Source organism: Protopterus annectens, chromosome 2.part0 (genome assembly GCF_019279795.1).
Source record: "Protopterus annectens isolate FY-2018-M chromosome 2.part0, PAN1.0, whole genome shotgun sequence".
NCBI lineage: Eukaryota > Metazoa > Chordata > Ceratodontiformes > Protopteridae > Protopterus > Protopterus annectens.
In genome coordinates, this window is record NC_056728.1 from 1191353727 (window position 1) to 1191371264 (window position 17538).

Below are 17538 nucleotides of genomic sequence, written 5' to 3' on the forward strand. Positions count from 1 at the left end.
ACTGTGGTTTCAAATCGGTGTATCTTTACGTTTGTATATATTGCACATGGGTGGCCTGTGTGAATGATGGGTGATGCGACCTGCATATCGTGACTGGAACAAACATCAAGTGTGCAAGTGTTAACTGGCCACATGGCAAATAGATCTACACTGTACCATGCCTGATACTGATGACAGTCTCACCTGCAATGGACTCATGTCTGTGCGGCACACCAGAGGTACCTGTATAGGGGTGACACACCAGTATGAACATTATCCATGACTGTATGACAGCCACAGGTTGCACTGTGCATGTGAACACATTCACCTGTGTAATAGCATATAGTATGCACATGTGTGCATACACAATGTAGCATACTGTAGTATGCAGCATGTGTGTCCACATACCTTGCATATGTTGTTACTTTACATAATGTACAGTGACACATGCAACTACATGGGATATAATAGCCATATGTGCAGTACTGACTTACCAGGCAACTACAGGCTCATTGGTTGGGAGACACCCACCTCCACGATGGCAGCTAGTGTTTCTGGAAGCTGTTCCCTGGGTGTCCCCAGACTGGCCAGTAGCTCCTCGGTGTGTGTGAGTGGGGGCTGGGTTGGTGGCCCACCACCTGTTCCACCTTGTTCCCTGGCGATTGCAGTGGCATGCTGTATTGCATGTCGTATCAAGTCCGTGCAGTGTCTGCGCACCTGCTGGTAGGTGCAGTTATGGCCACCCACATCATTCACCCTTCTGCGTAGATCCTGCCACAGGTCATCCCACTGCTGTGCATGCTGTGGCACATGGCTGAACAACAAGTCATAGTTGTCATGGAGCTGTGGGATGAGGACATCATCCTCCTGGCAGGTGTATGCTGGGAGGCATGTACGGGGCATTATCTGTAAGACATAATGATGGTGACAGGTCACAGTTTCAGAGATGTACAGAGATACTGCTGCACATACATTTCTATGACATCTACTACATCTGCACAGTTATCTTTGCAAAGCATCATGACACTGACATGACTGATGTGCTTGTTTTACACACATGTCACACCCATTATGCATTGGATATCATCACCATATATGTGTGTCACCTCATTACAGTGTTCATACTCCATGTAAATGCTGTCTTGCTGTGGGCATGTCTATTTGCCTGCACTTGTGTTCTTACCTATCTGCACATGCCTGGATGTGTCCACGGTACTGCTGTTGACCTGGTGTGATGTGCACATGTCACTCTTGCACCTTTTGTTGTTGTGAGTCTGTCAACAGGCCACTGGTGGAACACTACTGTGACATACAAAGGTATTTGTAATCAAATATCCGTGCTGTCTTGTACATCTGTACTGCTAACATCTACAGTGATAATGGTTCATGGACATGCACACCATACTCAGCAGGGTTATAGTGCGGTGCCACCCATAATGACTGTCATCACCACTTGTGGGTTGATATTATCCAACACCCTATCTGTATTGTATGGTCATGCTAGGCACTTGTTCAGAACTTGTGAGCATGTCATGAGCTACTGATTACTATAGCACCCATTCCACACCATTTCCCACAGGTACACTGGCTGTCCTACACTTCCCAGCTTGTTTATGGTACAACAGCTGTTGTACACACATAACGCACATATCCTATGGGACATGGTTGTATATACAGGCATGTCCAACTGTCACGTACCAGTGCTACTGCCTGTCTATATGAGGGATATGTCATACATGTGGCAATAGAGCAATTGTCTCATGTACACATTCAATGCTCACCTCCCAACATACAACACTACAGCCTGTGGGGGATGCACTTCTGCAGCCGTGCTGGGGGCATAGCTCTCAAGTGTACCTCATTATGAGGAACGTACCTCATTTGGGGTTCTAAAAGGTGCATGTTCCTCAAGGTTCCACATTGAAAGGGTCTGTCACACATTCATTGTTGGAAATTGTTTACCTGCTAGCCATGGCTAAATAGATGGGGATAATAGTAATTCATTAGAATATCTTTTTTATACGTAAAACCAGCCTATTTTAGCCATCATATGCCCTTCCTAGTTGAAGCTGTTAGTAAGCCAGTTGTAAGTGTTCCACGTTTTGCTCATTTGTCACACAGTATGAGGGCTAATGTTCCTCATTTTGGGGACAGGAGGTTGACAGCTATGGCTGGGGGTAATGCTGTCACCAACCCTGACTGCACCTGACAGTCATTTGGGGATGTGTAACATTCGCAACACACCCCACCCATCACATAGTCTCACATGATCTACACCACTGGCCACACCTACGCGGACAACTTGTGCAGTACGTCTCCATACTCAGTGTAGGCACCAGAGGTAGTCCCCATCATGGAAGACAACATCATCAGCTTATAGCCCACAGACTCATGTGTGCCCATCACATACAGCCAATAGGGAGTTATAACATTCACAACACACCAGTCATAGATGACTCTGTAGGGAGTCACACTGCAGTTCCACACAGCAGGCTACACAAGGCAATAGTCGCTTACATCTTGCTGTCGGGTAACTGCTTCTGCAACATAACCTATGCACCCATGCCACACCTCACCAGGTACGATGTGACTGTCATTCTCCATGTTAGTGTGACTGCCCTGTGATGCCACTTCACAGACTATGTGTGCAGGGACATGCAATAGCTCACCAGTCTTATAGCCCTGAGGGTGTGGGCCAAGCCCTGGGGAGCATTTTGCATTTGTCCGGACACAATACCACTGTACAATGACCAACTGTGTCACTTCAACAGTTGCCTATGCTCCTATTGTCATTCCACAGGCGTCTGGTATCTGTCCGCTTTGACTGACCTGGTCAAACACAATGCTGTGGCACAGATGACTTACACCTGTCAGCCCTGGGAGTACAGCTCACATGTAAGGCTCTTGCTGCTTCTATACTGCCTGTCTTGCACAGTTTCCAATAACTTTCACCGGAAGGATGGGAACTGGCAGGCATCACATGGGGTCATGTGACACAATGCTTGCATCTTCCTCTGTGACGCACACAGGCAAGGCACACCTTATAATGCACCACTCAAACATCTCTGCAGTGACTGGGACCTGCCTCTAGGCTCTTTAGAGCACACCTGCAATGACAGGTTATAGACAGACCATACCTTTCAGGCACATACCTGGACCGGCACACACACAGCTGAGGGGTTCCCATATCCCACTATGTTTTGCTCAAATCCTGGCAAGTTACTTAGCACAATGCATCAGAGGTGCTCCACGTGCAACTAACTGTGTCCGGGACCGCTATACACATTGTAACAAGCTACAGAGTCAACATCATACCCCACGGTTAACATACCTTCTTTGTTGGTATATTCGACAGTGGGCCTCAGACAGCTACTACTGATGCATGACTGACACTACCCCACACTTCACTGGGATAGCCACTCATATACCGACGCATCCATGAGTCATAACCTCCGCTCTGCTAGATCAACCCATACACCCCACCTCCAAGACCTACATTAACCTTGGCATGAACACTACCACCATGTGACTGGTGTTACACACCTGGGGTTATCCCCTCATTGGTGGATTCTGAACATATGCTAATCAGCCATGTTAGCCACATCCCTGCACCACACCCATCACAGCATACACAGTACATGAGTACTACAACGCCTACTACAGATGTCTGCTGACAGCGGTCGTTAACGTCATGACACCCGTGCAGATGGACAATGCACATACAAATTCTGACACATACCCCAGTGCACTTCATTAGCATGTACACAACTGCATGGATCATGCTATTCCACACAGAGCCATGATGGTACACACCAGATAACAGACACCACTCTGGTGGTCATGTTCCATGGACATATGATGTACAACAATAGGTGTAGGCTGTTGCACAGTGGTGTACATTCCCATGTGTGGGGTGGCTCACTGGTCAGCCGTGGTGGGGCCCCAGGGTCCCTCATCACATACTCCAAGACTAGCTACGTAAACATGACTGCCACACATTCCGGGGTGTACCACCAGGCATTATGGTGGTATGTCAGTAGTTGATGGCAACACCCACATCTGCTGTCACATACAACAGTCACTCAGGAACATTACAGACCCAGGTGATGTTGGCAACATGCTGGAGGATGGATTCAATGCTAACATTACACCTTCTCACTCACTACAGGGCCACAATCCATACATGAACATTGGGGTGTCCCTGTGGTCACACCTACACAGTACTGACCTACACTCTATATGTCCTGGGACACTGGCCCTGTGTCACCTTCCAACGTCCCAGGCTGTGATGTCCACCAACCTCTGAATTACATGTCTCCCCACTAGGCCACCATATTCAGTAATAGCCTTGTTCCAGACATTGTAGCCCCTGAATGGCACACAGCAGCATTTATCACACTACACACAGGTGGCACCACAATGCACGAGTGGGACTATAGTCCTACACACCTGACTGGACTGTTCTGCATGGCTATGGGGCACATCATCAAGGACGTCATTCACAGAGACATTGTTGGGCTCCCGTCTTTTGCTGCCACCCAGGTTGGGCTTGTTAGGGCCAGAGCATGGCCCCTACACATGGTGGACTCCTTTCATACAGTTACCAGGGCAGTTGCTGATGGTACAGGAGTCCACACATCCTACATTGTCCTCTCATTGCCTTTCAGAACCATTCCCCATTCTGGTATTGACAACATACACATCCACCTGCACATCGTACCCTGTGTCTCAAGATGTTATGCTATGTGGCTCATGGACAGGACACACACAGTGAGGCCAGCATACCATAGTACCTACTACATGTCAGGTACATTTGGCATACCACAGTCCTCAGTCATAGGGCCCCTCATGTTCAGTATATGCTTCCCTGCGGAACAGGCTAGCACAGGGGACTTTCCCTGCATACAAAGTGCCATGATTGCTACACCAGCTGATACTGATTCCATCCATATGGGTGTCACTGTGACAGATACATAATATGACTATCATGGCATCAAGCTGCATGACACAAGGTGCACGCACATCACCTTTGCATTACACCATTCACCCACTGACTATCACATGGATGGTAGTCCCCTACATACATATCATATTGTACATGTTTGCAGTACACACATATGTCGTACCCACTCCTGTGGTTACCGTATTGCCACTGTGACGTGGATATCCTTCTACGTGGCCACACCTATCTGTACTGGGTGTGTAGCTGGTACATAGGCACCCATTGTACCTCTGAACTCAAGACATCTACACACATTCAAGGGTACACCACCCCATTTAGGGTGTACATTACACAACAGCTACAGCTTTACATGCCACAACATTAACACGCCATGACGTTTACTGAGCTCCGACAGTTTAAATATGCAGCTGCACTACCGACACCACATCTGTACACATTTGCATACTACCTAATCAGGGGTGACCTCTGCTGATCAGACAGGGCCCATGTCCACAACATTATTAATGGATATACTCCTCATACGCGACATAAGCAGAGGCCACTGTGAGCAACATGCTCATGGATATGTGCACACATGCCACAATGAGTGGGATGTGCTTGTGGGTTACATTCCCAAATTGGACACTCACCATGCTTTGGAACATAAGTCCTATGTACATCACGCAGGGACAATCAGTAGCACTGTTCATGTGATACCTCCCTTGGTGGTTGGGAGACACATGTACACCTGGGATCACTGCAGTGGCTGTACTGTGCAGAGGTGCAGGTGACACATGACTCTGCTGTTCACAGGACACTACCCTAGAGAGGTGCCACTAGTGTGAACACTGTAGTTGTGCTTACACATGGACTTGTCAGACTGCATAGTACCCACTATGCACCTGTGAAGCTATTACATGTCCTTTGTGCATGGTTACTTGGTAGCCCTTCCATTTAGATTAGCTATCATGCTATTACAATGTCCCATGCCTACAAGCCATATGTATCCTGTTATTGTACATACCAATAGACGATACCTGTGGTATGCATGATATGCCTGTTAGGCTGTGTAGAATATCTGTCATATCTACCTATAATACTATACATTACACATATTTCACATAGTATCCCATAATGCAAAGCATACTTGCACAGCAGGACCACCTTAGATATGTCATTAACGTTATATGCCCATACACATGCGTGCTGTGACAGTATATCGACATATACTATCCCCTGCTATGGCATGTCCTTGTTGGACATACCCTACCACTGACGGCGGGTTGTATGTAATTGTTCTGTTTAACGCCCTCATGTAGCATCCCTTGTGGTGTCTGTGCTGTGTACCTTGTGTCCCACTGCTGGACGCACATTTTCTACAAGCATTAGTATGCTCAGCAAGACATCACTACATAAATACCTTTCCCCACTTTATGCATTGCGGACAGGTTTAATTAATACAAACCAGGCTATACATACAGTAAAACTAATTAATACAGATCATGCTATACATAACCTTACATATCAGGCGTTCTACATACCTTGTTATCGTTATAGCATTTCGTTTCTATCTCTCTCGCAGTGTTTCAACTGGTATTCGGTATGAGCATATGGTTTGAATGCCTGGCAAGTCATCCTTATATACGTCGATACCTGTAACATTTGGATTCATCCCACCAATTGGTGTTCCTGAGTGACTAATTACTTGCATATCAGCTGTGCAGCTACTCCATTCACCAATTACGTGGCAACAGTGGGGTATAATTGGATTCTCCACTTGGGCATTGCCTATTTGCCCTACCTTCAGGGAGATGGTCTGTATTGTGTTTTGTTATGTGTAATTGCAACTGCTATGCATGGAGATAAGTATACTTTGGATTCATGTCCCCCATGGATTGTGTGTGACATGTAGAGTATTTGGTTCAACATGTGGGTGTACCTATCATCCCAACGTCTGATAACGGAGTATTGCAAACAAAACCTGTAACATGGCTGTTTGTTCCATTATACAACGTCTGCAATTTTGCATAACGCCTTTAATTGTGTCTCTCACACGGTATGTTGAGGGTTCTGCAGATGTAATTGACTGACTGGATGTTTGTGCTGCTATTACAGTCTGTATTGCTTTAGTTTCTAGTGTGGGGGATGTTGGTGGGTGTACGTAGCATATACAGGTTCGTGGGCCTTGCATTTCTACATAATCCATATATATGTGTGTGGGCTCCGTCCCTAATTAGAGAGCTAACAGTTAGTAGACTTATGTTACGGGATTGTACGTTGGGCCGTTGTTAATTGTTTCTATATCGTCTGCAGGTGAGCTTGCTACTTGTATACCTCCGTAATTTCAGCGATATATCAAGGGATATGTGTAAGTGACAGCTATCCCTTGTATTTCTGTCCCAGATATTTGCAGTCATTGTGGTTGTGTTGGTAAAAGAGCCTGTTTGCCATGGGTTGCCACCTTTTCATATGGTCATTGTTGGACACTTGCGGGACACACAGCGGTGTTTACAGACAAACACGTAGCCACAGTCAGTACACAGGTTAGCACATACTTTTATCCTCAATACATACCTATTGTTGTGTGACTTTGGCTTCTTATCATATTGCATGTAACATTTACGTTTCTTACATACAGGCATAACTATTAAATACGACTGTTACATTATATATGGGACATATTTATGTCCTACCATCTCGGACATTTGCCCTTTGTACTGTTTTATGTCAGGACACACCTGCCCAGGGTGGGGCTGTCCCTCCTACTGTGGGACAGGTAGTAACCGTATGCCTACGGCTAGCTATACCCGCACCTACCGTACTGATCTGCCTCTGACTTGGCACTAACAAACACATGTTGTGGACACACACACACATTACAGTCACACAGAGATGCACATGGCACCCTCAACGCACACTTACATAGACTATGGCACTCACAGACACAGTTGAACACAGTACCTACGTGGACCGCAACACCGGCAGTGGTGACTAACTGTCCCTTCATATCATCATATTATTACTCGCGGCTGTACTGTTCTGGTACTGTGTTCTATCGGTCTTTCAGCCTTGTGGTTACGCATGTCGGTATGTTACACATTCCATGGTTGGCGGTACCCTATTTATTTGTACCTTCAAGGTGTTATGAATGTCGTTGAACTATCTATTATATTTGCAGATATCGCTGAATCCATCTATATCATCATATATCACTCTATTGCCCTTTCTATCTGTATTATATATATGCATATGTGTACATATATATGTATATATATATATATATATATATATATATATATATATATATATATATATCTGGCGGGGAACGTGGCAGGCACACAGCACCACCATATGCTGTAAGGCTCATGTACTGTTCAGGTGTTGGCATTCCGTGTTCCACCAGCTGTTGTGTTTACAATGTTTTAGAGCTGCCTATGTAGGAGTCACACATTGGGCCACCTATACATTACAATTTACAGGTGGTCATGTTTGTGTGCCATCCATTTTACTGTGTGTGCAGGTGGAGAGGTGTCAGTCCGTAGGGGCCTACACTGTCAGAGTATGTGCTATACGTTCCCTCTTTGCCAAGGCGTAGGCGTATTGGGCACGCCTCCATCTGCCTACTGGGCTGTCACAGTGTGTTCATGGTCTGAATCCCTCTGTGCCTGTAATGGCCTTGGCAATTGCGGTGGGCTATGAGGGCCTTCACCATTTTGTCCCTGCTGCAGCTGCTTCCGCAGGATCATATTATATAGCATGGCACATACTATGATGATGTGGGCACACGTGCCTGGAGAGTACTGCAAGGCTCCACCAGATGTATCCAAGCACCGGAACTGTGATTTCAGTATCCCGAACACATGCTCTATGATGATTCTGATTTGTGCGTGTGCCTCATTATGGCGTTCTTGCATGGGTGTGTGTGCATTTCTGATGGGAGTCATCATCCATGGCTCCAGTGCATAGCCAGCATCCCCCAAAAGATGGCCATGTGGGATGTCCCCCCTGACAAATACCTGATACAGCTGTGAGGCATGCCAGATATGGGAGTCATGGTAGCTTCCAGGGCTGCCAGCACACACATCCATAATAATGCCCTGGGCATTGCACATGACCTGGCAGTTGATGGAGTGGAATCCCTTGCAGTTTATGTAGTGCCTACCATGCTCACCGGGTGGTGACTTGATTTGTATGTGCATGCAGTCTATCGCACCCAGTACCTCCGGGTAGTGTGCCACATGGTGGAAGTGGCGCATATTGCTGGCCAACTCCTCCTGAGTTCTGGGGAAGTATATCTGCTTATTGGCATGTGGTAACACGGCATCCAGGAACTGGTGTAGTACCCTGGATGCTGATGCCTGTGAGATACCCATTATATCTCCAGTTGGCCTTTGAAAGGTACCTGTGGCCAGTATTTGCAGGCTTACACATACCTTCATGTCCACTGGGATGGGTTCCCCTCTGTTGTTTCTGGTTCTCAGTCCTGGCCGGCACAGCTCCACTATTTGCTGTAAGATGTCCCTGTCCATCCTGTAACGCTCTACTATCTCCAGGTCATGTAGCCCCTGGTAGGTTACCCTTGGTCTGAACACTCTCCTTCTCCTCCGGCGCCTGCGGTGGTTGTCGGCATCATCCTCCACAACACCGTCAGTCTCTAACAGATGCTGATGAATCACAGCTATGGCAGCTCCCAACATATACATTTTAAAAGTTCCCCATGTGTTTACACCTATGGTGCGGTGTTTGGGAATACACAGGTGTGTGTTGGGTGCTTTCACACTTTATACTATTGTGCTGTGAACACCGATGATGTCATAGGGTGTGTATATACGATCGTAGCTACAGGGTATCTTATGTGTTTTACTGCCGGAACTACTATTGTGGTGCCTTTGGTGTTGAATTACATTTGCCTGCCGTGGATTACCTCTTGACCTTCCCTTTACATTTCTGCATGTTGCACCTACCATTTTCTGGCGTGCATCCTGCAGCCTACTTTCATTTGTACTTTCCTGGACCTGGCGTATCTTGCGTTATGTGTGCTACTGCCGGTCTGCTATCAGTTTGCTTTGCTCTGCTGTGTCAGGTCTCCTATCTTTGCAATCCAATACCTCCCCACCTTTCTTTGCATTCCATTGCCTCCCCTATCCTGTTTTGCAGGTTTCTGCAAGCAGACTTGTCAGCTGCCGTCAATTGGCCTTCGTGGGTTGATTGCTGTTGATTGCTCATTAATACTCCAATTGCCCTACTTTCACATTTCCTTCTTTTCTTCCCCTGACTTTCCTGTTTCTGCTATTGTTTGCGGCGCGTGTGCCCAATTACTGGGTTTCGGGCACGTTTTCATCCCCGTACACATGCGCTTTTGGGCACCATGTGTGCTCTCAGCTAAACGATTCTATACCTTCCTCCCCACCCCTGTCCTGCAGCTTTGCTTAGCAATGGACAGGCCAGATTTGCATTGCTCCAATGTGCTTACTGTTACGGTGGCACACCCCTCTGCTGATGTCATGTATCTCCTCTGAGCCACTCCTCGGTGTTATACCACTGTGCCGTATGGTACAACCTTCATCCGGCGGGACATTTGCAATTCAGTATTATCTGCCTCATTTGCATGGCATTGACTACTAATTCATAGTTACCGCGCCGAACACTATCGCAGGCCCTTAGCAACCCTTGCACCTTGGTTGTGGTGTTCCATGCCTACCATTGTGTATTATGCTGTAAACCTGATTTCTATTACGTTGCGATTTTATGACATTTTTATATTATTTCTTTATGTTACAGCTTCCGCACACATGCCCTGCGGTTGTGCTGTGCGTTACTGTGGAAATGACATTAAATGTTGTTATTTACGTGTTGTGCATCTTTTCTTATGCCATTGGCTGTGTATTTCGCCATTGGCATATGTTAACGTTGTGATACCTGGGTTTGGCCCTCTTCCATAGCTCCGATGTTCTGTTTGGGAAAATGTAAACCGTGTTTTTTGGTTTACATTTACGTGGGCTTATGCTACGCCTGCACCACTTCATGAATCACTATATGCCTTCATTTGCATGGTGCGACACTGCACATGGGGTGATTAGCATACCTAAGCCGGGGGCTGCGCCATTCTGGTGTACGCCGGTAGTGCACGTGGAATTGGATCGTACCTGAATCGCTTGACGGCCATATTTGGCGTTATACCGCCTATGCTATGCCTGCGCCTGGCGCAAGCTTCATGAATCCTGGGGTGGATCTCTGTCTAGAATTCTGACTGTATAATTAGGTGATTAGAATTTGATATGGCTTTAAAACTCTACCTGTAGAATTCTGTGTTTAGAATTCTCTTTTTAGATTTCTGTCTGTAAATATAATGTTTAGAATTATTTCTGTAGGTTTCTTTTTATTTTGTATTACATCTGTAGAATTACATCTCTACAGTTCTGTCTGTAGATATCTGAGCTTATAATTTTATGTGTAGAATTCTGTATTTGCAGTTCTCAGTTCCATTTTAAAATTGTATCAATGGAACTCCTTGTTTAGAATTCTGTCTGTAGAATTCTGTGTTAGGACTTTTGCAGCATTCTTTATTTAGAATTGTATAATTCTGTGTTTATCTATGCAGTTATCTTTATGGGATTCTTTCTGTGTAGTTCTGTATTTAATCCTGCATTCAAAATGTTAGAGGGGTGAGGGCACGGTCTATGAGCAGGGGGCGACAAAAGAAAAGACCAGCAGATCAGAAACAAATAGGCCCCACTCTCAAGAAAATATGGCAAAGGACCAAAAATCCCTGATATGGAATATTTCCAAGAGAGAATTATCTATAGACGAATGCTACGTATTAGAAAAGGGACTTACATTTATTCCATCCACTAAAAGTGACATCACAGAAAGTATTACTGACCTGAAGTTATTTGTACGGAATTTACAGATTAAAGTTGACTTTGGTAACCATGAATTGGAACAACATAAATTTAGAAAACCCAGTACATACATGCCTAACTTACATCCATTAGTAGAGGCTTTCTCCAAACTAGTGGAACAAGAATTATATGAGAATGAAAGAGCTAATAAAGGGAAGAAATGGTATGGAAACCTTAGACCTGCACAAAGGAAAGCTCTCAAAAATTTAAAAAATGATAAAAGTATTATGATTAGACCAGCGGACAAAGGGGGTCCAACAGTAATAATGGATATGGATCATTATATCACTAGCATGTATAAGATGTTGAATGATGGTATGTTTTATAAAAGGATTAACACAACCACAGTAGATAGAAAAATAGCCAGAGTTATGGACAGGCTGAACATCATGCTTAATGAAGGCAAAATCAATGAAGAACTTTATAAATACTTTATTGTTGAAAATCCCACCGTCCCATGTATACAAGGTATTCCAAAAATCCATAAACATGAAACTGACCCCCCAATGAGACCTATAGTCGCTGGAAGTGGATGGATCACGGAACCTATTTCATTGTATCTAGAGTATTTGTTGAGACCTATTGTAAATAAACATGATTATATATTGAAAGATACTAAACAGTTCCTGATCATGCTATATGATAAGGTATCAAAAACATATGAGAGTCATAGGGATTATTTGGTTACCATTGATGTACAATCACTTTTTACTGTGACTCCAAATGACGAGGGTATACATTGCATTAGTAGATGTCTAGAAAGGGAAGGTACATATACCCTGAGTAGGATCCAAGTTATTTGTGAATTACTGGAAATAGTGCTTAGTAACAACGTGTTTACATTTAATAGCCAGACATATATTCAGAGAGATGGCGTAGCTATGGGCACTTCCTGTGCCAATAGTTACGCCAACGTAGTTATGGCAGACTGGGAGGAGAGATATTTGTTCCAAACATGTGATCTTCAAGAAAAAGTATTATTTTATACACGTTTCGTGGATGATTTGTTCCTAGTTTGGAAGGGTGATGACACCCAATTACTAGAGTTGTTTAATAAAATGAATATAGCCACAGAGTACCTAAGGTTTACCATGGCTAAATCACAGGATGTTATATCATACCTTGATGTATATGTTGAAAGATTATCAAATGGTTGTTTGAATAGTGGTGTTTACAGGAAAAGTTGCTATCGCAACACTTTTTTGCATCGAAATAGCATGCACCCAGAGCACATTTTCAGTAATATCATTAAAGGTCAAGCGATGAGGGCATCCAGGCTGAATTCAGATAATTTAGGCTTTGAAAAAGAAATCAATGAATTGAAAACAAAATTATTGTCTAGATCATACAGCCTGGATGAAATAGAAGCTAGTTTTGAAGGATTAGAAAAACTGAGAAAAGACAGAGCACAACCATATTTTGCAGAGGTGGACTCTGTATTAAATGAGACAAAGTCAACCGTAAAGAAGGGCAATGAGATCAGGGTACCCATTTATTATACACAAGATGTGAAGAGTATTAAGTACATCTATAGGAGATATTGGGATTTATTATTAACTGATCCAAAAATATCAAGTATTATAGGTGAAAATCCTAGATTCACTTATAAAAATAAATTACATTTACATAGAATGTTATGTGGGCCTAATAGAGTAAATGCCTTAAAGAACACTGACACCAGAGGTAGGACCAAAAAATGCAATAGGTGTAGATATTGCAGTTTTATAAAGGAATCCAATAACTTTTTACATCCTGTTAGTAAAAAGGAGTATATATTTTCTGTAGCAGCCACTTGTGAAACAGAAAATGTAGTTTACTTAGCAACCTGCATATGCTGCACTGCATTTTATGTGGGGAAAACTAACCGGAAATTAAAAGATAGAATTAGGGAACATCTTTATAAGATTAAAACAGCATCCACATGTAATGCATTGTCTAAACATGTCAATGGGACCTCTGTTGAGCATAGATTTAGGTTTCAAGTTATTGAAATCAATCCACCCACCATTAGACGAGGGGACATCTCTAATCAAACTGAGCAGAAAGAGGCCAAATGGATTATTAGACTTAGGGCTGATCGTGACCCAGGACTTAATGACAGGGTATCCATTAAGCCTATATTAAAAGCCAGGAAGTTATAAGGAAAATGGCCCTAACAAACTTCATGTAATAATTATAATATATATTCTAGGCTCTACACAGTCCACCATTTCTATATCCGAAATCCTATTTTACATTTGCTCTGAGTATTTACTAGGCATTGTATTGTCCTTTATTTACTAGTAATTAAAGTATTCAACCATGTATAATTTTGCGTCATGAATGCAAGGATCTTGTATATATGTATATAGTTTTTATACGACATTTTCCCAGCAGAAAGGCCCTAGATAGTCTAGTTACAACTGCCCCTATTATATTTGTGTAGGGTCATTCTATGCACTTTTTCCATTTTGTATTGTAGATCCATAGCAGTAGTAATAGTACTCATGTATTAGGTAGTCAGTACCTTAGTTTGACTTGTGATAAGCATATAGAACAATTAATGTTAATAATTTCATTTGCAATAGGATTTTGATGCATCCATTGACTTTCATGTTTAATGTTTCTATTCCCTTTTTGTGAATAGAAACATAGAAATAGAATGTATTTTAGAGGGTTGATGGTAAATATTAGACCTATGAATGACTACATGAATATATACTGTATATATTATATATTTTTTATATTTTTAATATACTTATTTTGGCAGTCTTTTATTTAGGCATGTGTTTTTGTACAACAGTACATATCATTTGTGAATCAATGCACATAAAAATGAAATTTAAAATTAATTCAGAGTATTCGTATACGTAAAACGACATGAATACTCATTGTGTCTATATAGCATCATAGGTATTTAATTTAATGCCCTACACTAGGGCATGCGTTTTTTGTAAATTAGTGATTTCTTGTAAAAATTTTAAACCCAGATTTGATAGATAATAGTAGTAAAGAATTAGAGTATGAAGTCGCTGGTATTCATTCCGATTAGTGAACCAGTGACTAGTTATATCAGTATTTTTAATATAGGCTTGTTTCATTAGTTGTAACATGTAGTCACGGCATATACTTGCTGGTATCTTTTGTAAGTTTATAGAATATTAGTTATTAATGAGTTGAACATGTAAATATTTTTTAAATACAGACAAATAGTTTTGAAATGTATAGCGTGAAACAGTCAAATTTTAGTATATGTATTAATTGCTTATTTTGATAGGATGTGACATCACAATTACTATGGACTTTTTAATATATAAACGTATGTGTTTTAAGTGTTTAATTGTATTGGCCTGAGGAAGACTGAGGTTGAAAGCGCTTGCCGTTGGGAATTAAATAAACCTGTTTCTTACAGCTCCACCTTACGCTTGTTTCCTTTGTAACGGAGTTTGAATGCAAGTTATGGTTTGGCGGAGCAGTGACTGGTAACTTTGAATGATAACTTTTTGTATGACTTAGTAAACCTGGAGTAAAGAGCTTTTGGATTTATATAAGCTCTATCTGGATCCCAGATCCTGTGCTAACTGAGAAAGCCTACCTATAAGAACCTTTACTTTTACTTTGATTTCTGCCTAACTGTGCCTGTTTGTTTTGTGGATTATTGCTTCGATTACTTGGTTTCCAGGGCACAGCGGTGTGTATATGAGACAAGACTTTTGTTGCTTTAATATAATTATATGTTTAGAATACTGCCTTTAGAATTTACTTTCCAAAAGTTGTCTTTTTTATATAAATTGAATCTTTTCAATGGAACTTATGACCTTTCCAAAAAGATTGTATTCATGTTAACAAAGTAAGTTTTACAAATTCTGACCTTAATAGTTCTAGGTTTATAATATTATTTCCCATAGATCAGATAAATAACCTTATCACTTAACAAAAATGTTCAAGATCTTGCATACTAAGTAAGATTGTGCATTCAGTGATGGAAACTGTCAGTGAGTGACTCAAATGAAGAAAATGAACAATACCGTGGCGTGAGTAATATTTGTTATACATCACTAAAACCTAGGATGGTATTGTAAAGTAGATTATGCATTTCCTATTATAGCAGACAGTAATAAATGCAACATCTTGATATAGAGAATTTTGAGTGGGTCACCACTCCTAACCAGCTTATTATGTATTTGACACACAAATGTCAAGAAATTCACTATACTGAGTTGTATAGAAACAGCTATATTTACAGAACTGTGAATGAAGTCTCAATCATAATTCTTTGTAGTGCATGGATCTTTTTCTGCTTCATGTACTGCTTATTAAATTAAAACAAAAGTTAAGTATTTTGTTGGCTTTCAGAGCCATAAAGCACTAAGAGAGCACTGTCAGATATATAGGTTCATAGGTTCATAGCTAGGTACTAGGCTATTGGCCCTAAGGCCTATATAAGCCTAGCCAAAAAGGTACCCTGGCTTTCACCACCTAAGAAAATTATTTTCCTGTGCCCCTGTCAAGCAGAGCCACAGAAGTGATCCTTGAGGTGAATTTCTTATTTCCCTTCCAATTATGAAGATTTTTCTTGAAGAGTGCTAACAAGGAGCTTTGTTTGATATAGATAGGTAGTTTGTTCCAGAGTATGGGAAGTCTCTGGGACAGGAATCTATCCCTCCAGCATGTTCTATTTATTGTGGTGACAAGGTTTAGGTCCCTAGAGCATGTAGCTTGGAGGGATTGGGATTTTTTTAAGTGGAGCATGTCCAACAGCTCTGGGTTTGACATAGCTTTGTATGAGTAGGCAATATGTGACGGAGTCAAGTTGGATTTTTTTTTGAGATGGTCTGCATAGGGCATCTGTTTGAGGCCAGTAATCCTCTTTGTGAGGTATTTTTGCAGCCTTTCCAGTTGTTGTAAATGTCTTGTGAGGTACATACCAAAAGGGGTGCTGTATTCTATAATGGGTCTAATGAGTGACAAGTAGAGGGGAAAAATGACCTCTTTTTTCCTGGATGAGAAACCTTTTGTGATGAGGTGTGCCATGTAGAAGGATTTCCTGACTACGGTGGCGATGTGATAATCAAAGGTGAGACTACTGTCCACCTGTGCCCCATGGTCTCTTATCACGCTTTCTGTGTTAAGTAGACTACTGCCTATGTGGTAGTTCATGGGTACAGAGTTTTTACCAAAAGCGATGACAATGCACTTTTTGGCATTGAGCTTGAGGCCATGGCTTTGACACCAGGCATCTGTCTCAGTGAGGCCCTTTTGTAGGATGTCCACATCGTTAGGAGTTTCAATTATGGCTCCTAGTTTGCAGTCATCTGTGAATTTTGTTTGCCAAAGACCTTCTGTGTTAACCTGTACTTTACAGAAGTAGGTACCAAACAGGAGAGGACCCAAGACTGAACCATGGGTTCCCTATTACCAGATTGCAGATGCAGTTTGTCGAATGTGTCTTGATCGAACCAAAATGAGTGAAAAGGCAAAATAGCAAAGTGGCTTTTCAACAAATTCTTTTCCTGGGAAATAATTTGCTTGGCTGCTTTCGTTACTTTGTCATTTTCGGCACTGTAGTGCAATCTCGGAGTTGGTATATTTAAGTAGGGGAGGTGTGGGGGGCATAGTCCCACACGTCATTATGTAATGTTTTAAAGTTTTTTTGTTTTAGGTTTCAATGTTGTAATCTTTCGCTTACATGGGGTTGATTATTTATCATTCACTTTTTTTAAGCGTGCGATAAGA